Below are 12,380 nucleotides of genomic sequence, written 5' to 3' on the forward strand. Positions count from 1 at the left end.
GCTTCAGGTTAGGGTTGTTTACAAAATGTGTATCTTGATGATTCAGCTTGCCCATTTGAATCCATATTAACAAGTCATATAAAGTATGTGTTTGGCATAGGGCTGTCAGCTTTTCACTGCATGGTTTACTGTGTGTTTTTCTCTTTTATGTCAAATGAATAACAAACGAAATACAACAGTGGGAGGGTGGAAAAAGGGTATGTGTAACCATAACTGCACAAAAGTGTACAAAAACAACAATTACACTTAATGGGAGTGTAGTCATTCCCTACTTTAAGAATGACGCGACCCTATTTGTATTTGGAAATCATCTGGGGCCCGCCCTTATTTTTAATCACAACTCTGATCAGCACATGAGACTTGAAGTATGAAGTATTTCCCAAACTTTTTCTTATTTCATAAACGTAACAATTCTATGTGAACTTGAGCCTAAAGCAATGCAGTGCAAAATACTAATCCATCCACATACACATAACAATTTGTAATCTTGCACGCCTTTCAACACATGCCAACACATGCAGTTACAACCCCCTGTCGCTAATATAAGATACATTACAGTGTTATGTTGAAGTCAATTCTGCATTCATAATAATCAGAATCAGAAACAGATTTATTGCCAAGAGGGATTTTACACAGACAAGGAATTTTTCTTGGTGAATAAGGTGCATGCATTGAAGACAATAAACAATAAACAAACAAACAGTGACTATAACATATACAATATATACAATATAAACGCTATCAACACACAGAGGCAAAAAGTGTGGGATGGCTGATAAATAAAGACGGAAGATAAAATATAGAAGATATTAAAAATACAGGATGTACAAATTCTGCATTAATGTAATGCAAAGATTCAAGGGCAGAGGTGGGTTTGAGTGCAGGAGTGAAAGAGTCAGTGTCAGTGTCAGTAGGGGTGGGGGACCCGGGACTTGTTGAGGATCCCAACTGCAGAGGGGAAAAAACTGTTCATGTGGCGGGCGGTTTTGGTCCTGATGGACCGCAGCCTCCTGCCAGAGGGTAGAGTGTCAAATAGTCTGTGACCGGGATGGGAGGGGTCGGCCACAATCCTACCTGCACGCCTCAGAGCCCTGGAGCTGTGCAGGTCTTGAAGGGATGGAAGGTTGCAGCCAATCACCTTCTCGACAGAGCGTATGATACACTGTAGTCTGCTCTTGTCCTTAGCAGTGGCAGCAGCGTACCAGACGGTGATGGAGTGTAGAAGTGCACCATCATCGTCTTTGGCAGGTTGAACTTCTTCAGCTGCCGCAGGAAGAACATCCTCTGTTGGGCTTGTTGTGGAAATTTGTCTTATTTGTGAGATATCTGAAACAAACTTGTAAGAAATACCAGTTGTCTTTTAAGGATTTTATTCTTTATAAAGAAGGTTCATCAGTCAACAGAGTGGCATGCGGTCTGCAGAAAGAAGAACAAGATGAGACAGTTGAGAACCCTTTTTGTTAAAGGAAAGGAACGCCCTGTTGTAGGAACACATGTCCATCGCCTCTACATTCCGTTGAGGTTCTGCTCTTGCATTAATTACTCCTCTCATCTGCAAGCTGACTGTTTTCAGGAAAGACACGCTATGAAGTCTCTCACCTCTTCACCTGACTTGTTTTGCTTCCAATGAAACCGTCAGATTGACGCATCACAGGAAAAACCCCTCTTCCTTATTTACAGCTTGAATAACCCTTTTTGCCCTCTTCCCCCACTCAAAATGAAAACTCCTTTCTCTCAGGTCGGTCGAGTTCATCATCAAATGAATCTCCTTTCAGAGATGAAGAGGAACAGAAGAACTGTCATAATCATGTGTTATAACTTATTTCTTTGCAATTGTAAATTAGGTAACGACTCTGATGTTCTGTGTCTTCTTGTCTTCTTGTGACAAGAATTATCAAGTACACCCTCCAGAGTAAAAGCACTCTGGGCCTCTCCTCTGTTTTCCTAGCCCTCCTGCCCAAATGGTTTAGGACTATGCCTCTCTTATCACACATTCCAACCTATAATGGTTTCTGCACTCATCCAGATTTTAAGCAAGTTCTAACTGTCATTAAACCAGGAACTTATGCTCTTAATGTTAACAGATTAAGAAACAGCTAAAGAAGTTGATAACTTTTCCCCGTGTCTCTGTGATGAAATTTGATTAAAATCAAGTTTAATGTTTAATGTGTCCTGTGTTCGGTGAAACCACAGCACCTCCTGATGATAAGCCCTGGTACGATTGGGACAGACCTTCAGGAGATCTTTTGTGTAATAAGTTCCTTGATAACCAGTAAATGTTTCTGATATGTTTTGTTTTAACAAGTATTAAGCTAGAACCAGGAGGAATAAGTATAAGTGATCAATTCTACTAGTTCTACGGTATATTCAAGTGTGTTTTTATTTTGATCCTGTTTTAATTTCCTTTAATTGTTCAGTGATTTTTAATCATGACATAATCCTTTTTCATGATAGACAAAGTTCATCTATTGAGCCATGGTGAGATTCTGTGAAAGGTGAAGCACGGTTTTGAAACGTTTAAAACTATAGTTTAGTTTTAGTGAGTTCCTGTGAAAGACAGCACGCTCTCAAGCGGTAACTCCCCGCTGGGCAGTGAGCCAGAATCGTCACCGGCTCGGTACTGGACCAGCCACACTCTTCCTAAGACATCGGACCGTGGTCCCCAACCGGCTGATACCGGATGAGCTGACACTCGGCCATTGGACCGGGACTTCCGGCTAGAGTCGCAAACCACTGGAGCGAAACCCTCCGTCGCTGACTCCGCCACTCTGCTAAGAAAGTAGGCTCTCCATCACCCATAACAGCTGGATTCACACATGATAAATGAGTGGTGTCTTAGGGTTATGATCTTTTAGTTTAAGAGAAAATTTGGTTAGGATTTGTTAGTATTAAAATTACTCTCGTAATATTTAAATGCTTCAACCTAACTCGTGATCTCACCATCAGCCCATATTCCACTAATAACCCATTACTTAGTTATTCCACATTTCCTGTTACCTGTTGCTATTCATTTAAATTGCCATTTCATTTATTTAATCTGAATTATTTAGTCAATAAACCTATTTAACCGTATGTCGTTGTCTGTGCAGGTTTGTTTTTAATGTGGAGAACCGATGGAAACTGTGTAGAATTCACTACTTCATTTATGAGATTGAATAAATTGAATAAATTGATTTAAAATTGATTAGAATTGATACAAGTTAACCTTGTTTAGTCGGATTTGATTAATTACCTCCGGATTATTCAAATAGACAAAACATCGGAGGTGGTGCCCCATTAACGAGTGTTTTATTAATCGCCCCTGATTAATAAATTACAATTTTTACTAGTGTATCTCCTACACTGTGTCCTTCTCATGTCTGTACCAGGCTCCGTTCCCATAACAAGAAGCACATATCTCTCTTTGTGCAGACAGTACAAACATTCAAGGATGTGGGAAGAACACAGTGAAGACAATGTAAGACATAATAATGAATAAACATGGTATAGTAATACAATTTCCCATTACACTCCTCCCTTTTGATCATTTATGGATCACTTTAAGTATATACAAACTACACACTAGACATCAAACTTAAAAATTCACTCTGGATTCAATTTAAGTTATCACATATTGTATAGTTGAAAATCAATAATAGCTGTTTTTGTGGAACATAGACATTACTAGTATTCATTGCAAGCTGGGAGGAGGCAAAACACATGTGAATTACTGATCATGTCATGTGATTATTTCTAACAAAAATATAGAACACTGCATATATTTGATTCTTAAGCAAACATCAACTAATAAAATAGACCAACACATCTTAATCATCTATGTGTCTTAAAGAATATTTTTCAATTTATTATGCTAAAATAGATTCAGGGACGCAGGCTTGCTCCTCTCCAGCCCCTGCGTTTTGCAAGCGTAGAGGGGGCCACTACCTTGGAGAGGTTACTAGCACGAGCACAAGGTAGTATGATGTCGTCTTCTGCTGCAAATCCCTGATCTTTATTCATCACATATTTTATGACTAGAAATGAGTAAACAATAATCATAAAAGTATAGCTGTAAACATTTGAGAAAAAATGATTAGTGAACTTGTTACTAAATGTCAAAACTTTTCATAATAGTATAAGCTTGAGAAAAATAATACTGATATCACACACAGTGACTTCATTAGTCTCTGTGTGTTCTTTCAACTCACCACACCTTACACGTCTTCATCGTCAGAGTCAGGATAAGGAGGAGGGGACCAACCAGGGTGAGGGAACAGATCAAGGGAATTATCTTCTGAATATGGAGGTGGTTCAAGTGATGCCATTCCAGTTGACGTTGAGATGGACCTATCTATGGCTCCAACAATTAAGACTCTAATGCAATTACGTCTCTGGAATCAGCTACCCGACAATCTGAAAAAAATTATTCATTTATCGTCATTTAAAAAGGCTCTCAAAAAGTACCTAATCAGTCAAACCATGTACCATCAAACATAAGACAATTATTGTCATGATTTTCCTTCGTCTCTCTCTCTCTCTCACACTTCTTATTCTTTCCTTATCATCTCATTCATTATTTCTGTTTTGTATTATTCATTTATGTATGTATTTTTTCCCCTTACTTCCTTACATTTACTGTTTAATCACTTACTTTTCTACTTATTTTTCATTATTGTTTAATTATTTTCCTATGTTATTGTTTTTAAACTGTATTAAATTTGATCTTTGAATATGTGGGTGAGGTTTTCATATAAGCCCTTTTGGGTTTCATACCTCCCCTTTGCACATCCCTGTCATGTTGATTGTTCATGTTGGTTTTTTTCTTTATATGATATTGTTTGTGCTAAATAAATAAATTAAAAAAAAAAATGCAAGGAATGATGCAACAACCACACAGTCCCATGCAGCGCTGCCCCTCCCTAAACGCAGAACACGCGCTGTGCGTAGGGCCCCACGATCCGTGGGGGGGGCCCATTTTGCGCAAGGGGACGCTTTCTCTGCAAATGCGCAAAGGATGCGCATCGCTGCCGTGAGGCGCGCGTAGAGCACCAAGTCAGTCCGAGGCAGGAGAGAAAAAAAAGAGACGAGTAATCTGACACCGCACACGTTGCCGCAACAACTGACAGCACGCAATATCTGACCAATCAGCGGTCAGATGCGCCAACAGGCAGTTGGATGCAGGTGGAGAGATGGCCTCTAAACGGCAACATGAATCAGGAGCAAGCAAAAGAAAGACAAAGTGAAAACAAGAGGAGGCTCGTGCTTCACTTGAAGGTGGGTATGTTGTTGAAATAAAAAAGCAAACTTTGTGGCATAAACACCCCAGCTGCTAGCCTGCTAATCATGAGACAGAAGAGAGGATAATTCTGTCTAGATGTGGACTGGAGATCAAATTTTCCAGCGGCCCTGATTATCATTTATTGAATGTCTTGTTAACTGCATATACATTCACCTCTGTTGAAAAAGGAGCGGTTAATTGACCAGTTGGTGGTCGTATGTTGGCTCAGGTTTATAGCCTATCAATCTATGCTATCAGTAGAAGTTTTGGGCTGTTTTTATGGAGGTAAAATATCGCCATCTCTTGGTGAATTTAATTCATAACAGTCATATAAGATAAAATAAAATAAGATAAATTAAGATAATCCTTTATTTGACCCACAATGGAGAAATTTAAAGCGTTGCAGCAGCAAACAGCAGTGTGAATATAGAACCTAATTACTAAATGTATAAATAAGTATATAAAAAATATTTAAATATAGAAATATCATCAAATCAAATCATAATGCATATTATTATTAGTTGTAGTCGTATTTGCATTAATTGCATTTTAATCTTTGTGAGGAGGCTAGCACCATTGCAGGAACTCTCCCTGTTACAGTTGCCTTTGCTGAGCAAAAACTGAAGCTCATCAATGGCGCAAGAACGCTTTAGTGGCCTGGCTATCATAAGCATCAACTCAGAAGTGGCACAGCAGCTGTCATATGATGACCTCATTGATGACTTTGCATCCAGAAAATGCAGACGTGTGCATCTGTAAAAGGCTTGTTCCATTGTTGAAAGAGTCATGTTGTAATGGGGGGGGGGGCCTCAAAATAAAACTCTGCTTAGGGCCCCAATTTGGCCAGGGGCGGCCCTGGTCCCATGAGAGTTAATGCTACAATGAGCCCAGTGAGCAGAGACAAGATCAGTGCTTTCCATTTACCAAACATTGTATCAAACCAGCCAAAGGTGCTGTTAATACCAGAAAGTTCTCCACGAAGAGACCTCAGTCTCTCAAGAGCCTGGGCGACAGATCCGTCTGGGGCTGTGTTATTGGGAATGAAAGTACAGCAAGAGTCACCAAACATTACACAGACGCCCCCCTTGTCAGCCAGCAGCATGTCAAGCGCCATTCTGTTTTGCCAAGACATCAGAGATGTTGCTGACATCTGCTCAGCTAGTCCAGTGAGGGCATCATGTGTGTAGTTATGAACCTCTGTTGGTTGTAATAGATGTAATTAATCCAGTCCACATTTTTATTCAGTGTACACCACCAGCAAAAAGCTGTTTCAAAGCCTGCAAGAACCTGATTTCTAGCTTTGAATTCATCAGGGACACCACAAGGCACCCCTATAGCATCGATGTACACTGTTTTGTCAAAACTGCCAAGTGGGTTAGAGAAACGTTTCACCCTGTAATTTTGGGAGTGATGGTATTCTCCAACCGGCCACAGGTGTACCTGCGAAGCAAACACGGTTACTGCACACAAACCAGTCCAATTAGCAGGTAGAGATTTTCGCATTCTACCACAATCCCAGTAGATGTCTGGGTATGGCTCTATCTTATAGTCAAACGCATCACGCTTCCAGCGCCGACCATAAGAGCCATCCTCGATTAGTTCTTTGCCTGCTGCTGTCAGGAGGATACAGGATATGAGTTTTTGCACATTTAAGACGTGTCTGTCCAACACTGATACTGCCATAGGTGCGGTTGAAACAAATAAAGGTAGCACCCGATGCTACTTCAACTTGTCCTGCAACTGGTAATGGTGGTGAAGGAACTGAGAAACGGGGCAGCGGAGGGCAAGATTTGAACAGTGAGTGGCTGTACCTCCAGTGAGGTTGTGTAGATATTCTAGTGAGCAAACAGTCCACCAGACACACTACAAAGGGACCCACTCTTGGTTTGGGTTCAGTGCGACAATGAGGATTTCCAGGCAGACTGACCAGTGACAGGTTTGCTGTGTAGCCTTGACAGATGAGGCATGATGAGTTTGTCATTGTGCGTGCAGTATAATTGACATACTGCATCCACAGATTCTTCAGGGGCCCTGTCTGGTCCATAGGGGTCAGAGGTCAGGTGTCTTTTGGTTCTGTGTAGAAGTGCAGTGTTGTTGTGAGTGGTAGTGTTTTGTGAGACACTTTTGCTGGGATGAGACGAAGGCCATAATATGGGTACCACTATGATGACAGCGATCCCCACAAGACAGCACAAGGTGCCTCGGAGACCGCACATGCCTGGCTGCCTGAATGGATGCCACGGACGTTGACGTCTTTCCATGTTGCACACAGGTGAATCAGTGCTTTGATCAATCGGCGCTCCGAAAGTTGTTTCCTCCCACAGTATGTCAATACTGTGACCGTCTGCTTCTCTTCCTGGCGTTATGAACACTCCTGGTCCTCAGCGTGTTGTGGAGTTGGGACCTTCCTGCAGTGGCTGGCGTGTGCCCAGGTGGCTCTCTCAGCGATTTTGACGGCAGTGTGGGTGGTGAGGAGGACCTGGAACGGGCCGCTCCACTTTTTGGACCTCCAGTGTTTTTGCCTGAGGTCACGAATCACGATGTAGTCGCCTGGAGTAAGGCTGTGGAGAGGATGGTTGGCCGGAGCAGGAAGGGCGTCCTTTACCAGTCTGTGGATTTGAGATAAAGCAGAGGACAACGTCTGGCAATATTGCAACATATCATTTTCATAGAAACAGGTCTCAGGGAGTGGTCTATTAACAGGCCCTACTCCCAGTTCGGGAGGCCTGCCAAGGAGGATTTCAAAGGGACTTAGATTTGCGCGCGCTCTTTTTCTCATTCTCATGTACATTAGCACAATCGGCAGGGCTTTAGTCCATGAGAGACCTGTTTCTTCACAACACTTTGCAAGTTTTGATTTCAAAGTGCAATTTTCTCTTTCCACTGCACCCCCACTCGCTGGATGGTAGGAGCAGTGTTGTCTCAAGTCAATCCCAAGAAAACCTCCTAGCTGTTTAATAGCTTCACTCACAAATGGTGTACCATTATCACTACTTATTTTCCTGGGGATACCCCATCGTGGTATCACACACGTCATCAGGGCCTTGGCCACAGCAGCGCTGTCCTGCTTTGAGGTGGGAAACACCTCAACCCATTTGGAAAACATGTCAACCATCACAAGGCAATATTTCTTGCCTTCACTTGGGGTTAGTTCAATGAAATCCATCATGACATGTTCAAAAGGTCCCTCTGGTTGTGGATGTGCTGCTTGTGGCTGTCGTGTAGTTTTACCTGCATTATGTGTAGTGCAGATATGACAGGATTGGCAAAATCTTTGAGAATAGGCTGTAAAGCCTTTTGTGAACCAATGTTTTTTTATCAGATCAAACATTCCCCCATTCCCCCCCAAATTTGGCAAAATGTGGAAAAAAGTGTTTTGGTAAACATGGTTTACTGTCAGGTCCGTGCCAGATGCCGTTAGTGTATGTGCAGTCGAGTGATCGCCAGATTCCTTTTTCATCAGCAGAAGCGCTAATATCTGTGTGTGTGTGTCAGAGTTGGAAGCACTAGTGTCTGTGTGTTTTTCAGGGTCAGAGTGAAGCAGGGTGTGGGTGTGTCTTACTCCATGTTTTCCAGCAGCAGCTTTAGCAGCTGCGTCTGCTCGTGCATTTCCAGAGTGGTATTCCAGAAAGGAGGTTCAACAAACTCTGAGTCTATCCCTGAACTCTGAGTTGACTTACCCTGTGAAGTGAAACTCTGAGTTTTCAGTTCCAGGATAGCTGATCTGAGTTAGGTAAGTCGACTCTGAGTACGTTAACTCTGAGTTGAGCTCGTGCCTGACGACTAGTAAAAAGCCATCATCAATGGAGCTCCGATACTGTGATTCACCATGGCAACAGGGGAGAAAACAGGAAGCAGACATTTTCTGTGGGGAAAAAAAGTAACACGGCTGCAGCCGTAATAAAAATCACTGACAGAGTTTTAGATGCGGCCGTCTTTTCATTTTGAATTTAACATCACTTTCTTTTATATTAGCCTTTGAGGAAGTGGTTGAATGTTGTTCAGTGTTTTATTTTATTTTAGGCTATTTTATTTAATTCAAATCGGCTGAAAATATAAAAACAGTCTCACGATGGCTCCTCACTTTGGTTTTATTTCACATATTAAACAAAGTAAAAGTTTATTCAGTGGATATTTTAACTTGTAGTAGCTTTTACCACCAACAGATGCTGTTTAACACACATCTGTGTCCTAACATCCTGCTGAGTAGATGAACATGAAGTGGTGCTCACCTCCACCACGTCCGCCAGAGACAGAGGAGCTGGTCCTGAGTCAGGTCGCTGGGTGACCAGAGGCTGAGGGCGTCACTCTCCCCCAGTACCCAACATTGGAGTCAGACACACACGTAGCCTACTGTCTACAGATTTAACTAGAAGTCATTTAATCTTATACTCAATGCGGCTGCAAACTAGAAACACGGACATTGAAATTACGTTGTTGGAAAAAATACAATAGGCTCTACTGATGGTTACTTTTGTAGCTATCTGTGGGAAATAAAGAAAGTCAAATGAAATGTGAGTTATTTCTCTTTTTCTGGTTGCTGAAGGTGATTGATTAACCTGCGAAGTGATTAAAAACAAACAAACAAAAAAAACAAAACAAAGAGGATTGTTCAGATCTGAGAGCACGTCAGCGATGTGTAGCCTGATATTCGCTGTGCGGCCGGAGAATATAAATGACGGACTGATGAGAAGCGGTCTACTGTTCGGTTCAGTCCTCGTCGGGGAGTGAGAGCTCATCTAAATGAATCTAAATTCTCCTCCTGGTGTAAAACTATGTGAATTATTTCTGCTTCAACACGATCGGACTGAAGGAAAGGACAGCTGCTGTCAGACAGCTCCGTCAGACTCAGGGTTTCTTCAGGTAAACCTGCCAGTGAGCAGGTTATGTTCACAGAGTCAGTTACCGCAGTAACAGACTCAGAGTTTAAGTTACCTCTCTTTCTGGAACTAAAAACTCAGAGTTTCTCTCATCTCAGGGTTAACAAACTCAGAGTTTTCACAAAACCCACTTTCTGAAATACCCCCCTGTAGAAACTGAATCACTGTTGTTAGTGTGAGCCTGACATTTACACACAGCAATGGCTCTGGGCAATAACGCAGCATCCAATAATGCAGAAACTTTGTCACCATTCAGAATAGGCTTTCCATCAGATTTTATGAATTTCCTGTGCTTCCATAGAGCACCAAAATCATGCAAAACGCTTAAAGCATAACGACTATCGGTCCAGATCGTTACTGATTTATCTTCTGCTAGTTTACAGGTCTCTGTGAGAGCAACTAACTCTGCAGCTTGAGCAGAGTAGTGAGGCGGCAAAGAACCTGATTTCAAAGTCTCATGTAGTGAGACTACAGCATAACCAACCTGTTTTTTTACCGGTTTCTGGGTTACGGGATGCTGAGCCATCAACAAACAAAACAAAGTGAGGATTAATCAGTGGAGTTTCAGACAAATCGGTGCAATGGGTGCACACCTCGTCCAACACAGCAACACAGTTGTGATCTTCACCCTCCCCCTGAATGGGAAGCAATGTAGCAGGGTTAAGAACAGTACATCTTTTGATCTTGATGTTAGGCATGTCAAGCAAAACAGTATTGTGTCTTAGCCATCGTGCTGTGGAGAGATGTGAGGTTTTCTGTTCAAGCAAAATTAGAGAAACAGCATGAGGAACAAGGAGAGTCAGATCTGAATAACCTACAGTATCCCTTGAAGCCATAACAGCTTTCTCAGCTGCTGCTACAGCCCGGAGACAACGTGGCAACCCAGCAGCTACAGGGTCGAGTTTAGCAGAGAAATAAGCCACAGGTCTAAGTTTCCCCCCATGATCTTGGAGCAGCACTGATGTCATACATGCATTCCTCTCATCAACAGTCTGTGTGAATGGTCTGCTCGGGTCAGGTCGCCCTAAAGTAGGTGTTGTCTGTAGAGCTAGTTTCAGGTCAGTGAAGGCCTTTTCAGCCTCAGGAGTCCATGTCACTAAATCATGTGATTGTGGGCTTTTACCATGCACCGTGGCACCAAGTGGTGCTTCTAACACTGCATAGAACACATTCCCAGGAACGAAAGAACTTGTTTTTTGGTTCTAGGCCTGGGAATGTTCTGAATTGCCTCAACACGATTGGGTGAAAGGGATTTCCCGTCGCTGGAAATCTCATGACCCAAAAATGTGACCTTTTGTCGGACATGTTTTAGGAGTCGGATCGTATCGCGTTCGCATTGTTCTTTTGTTGGCGCACAAATCACAAGGTCGTCCACATACTGCAAAAGTGCAGAGCCCTCGGACAAAGCCAGAGGCTCTAGACTTTTCCGCAACGCATCGTAAACAGTACGGGACTCGCAAACCAGAACTGACTATCTGGATGAACAGGAACACTGAAAAATGCATTGGCCAGGTCCACCACCGAAAACCACTTGTGACAAAATTGTGTAAGGATTAGGAACTTGAGGAGCTCTCGGCTGTACAGCATCATTTACGACTTGCAAGTCTTGTACAAAACGCCATTCAGTTGGTTGACCTTTGTCTCTTATTTTCTTCACAGGAAAAAATAGGAGTCCTCACAGGAGAAGTGTCACAAGGCACAATTACTCCTGCCTTTTTCAGGGACTCAAAAACCTTCAATAGCCTCAGGTTTGGCAAGGTGTTGGCAAGGTCTGTAATCAGATTTGGGGGTGATCACCACTGGTTCTGCTGTTTTAATTAGACCAACATCATGTTTTCCTCGAGCCCACAGAGTCTTAGGACTTCCTGGAGGGCTGGGATGGCTGCAGCCTCAGTCTCTGACAGAAAAATGTGCGAGGATGTTATAGGTGGAACTAACTGAACTGTTCGTTGTGTGTGAGTGGTTGCAGAAAAACCTTTCTAAATGCATGCAGTTTTGGATTGTAAAACACATGTGGGTCATCTGTGGGGTCCCACTTAGTGGTTGATCTACATGCATGTGCAAAAAGACCCAAATCCTCCCATTTATCAGTGTTTGCTTTTTCAAGTGCAATGTGCGGCGCAGAGTTATTTACATAGTACTGATGTTTTTGAGTGGGTGTAAGTTGCACAGATGCAATGCATTTGTTTTCTGTCCAACATAGGTGTGTGATACACAACCGTTCATTTTTGTATTTGTCATCA

The 12,380-nt window shown here is 42.4% G+C and overlaps 1 long non-coding RNA gene across 2 annotated transcripts in view; it reads right to left on the reverse strand.

Moving 5' to 3' along the window:
• Nucleotides 1-6,723: 6,723 nt before the first annotated feature.
• Nucleotides 6,724-12,380, reverse strand: part of LOC311253680 — a 36,300-nt gene continuing 30,643 nt past the window's right edge. For both annotated transcript variants that reach the window (XR_014621794.1, XR_014621795.1), the window contains exon 6: nucleotides 6,724-7,866. This is a non-coding gene — a long non-coding RNA (uncharacterized lncRNA). The remainder of the gene's footprint in view (nucleotides 7,867-12,380) is intronic.

The sequence above is a fragment of the Pagrus pagrus genome (assembly GCF_965226575.1).
Source record: "Pagrus pagrus genome assembly, contig: HAP1_SCAFFOLD_32, whole genome shotgun sequence".
Lineage (NCBI taxonomy): Eukaryota > Metazoa > Chordata > Actinopteri > Spariformes > Sparidae > Pagrus > Pagrus pagrus.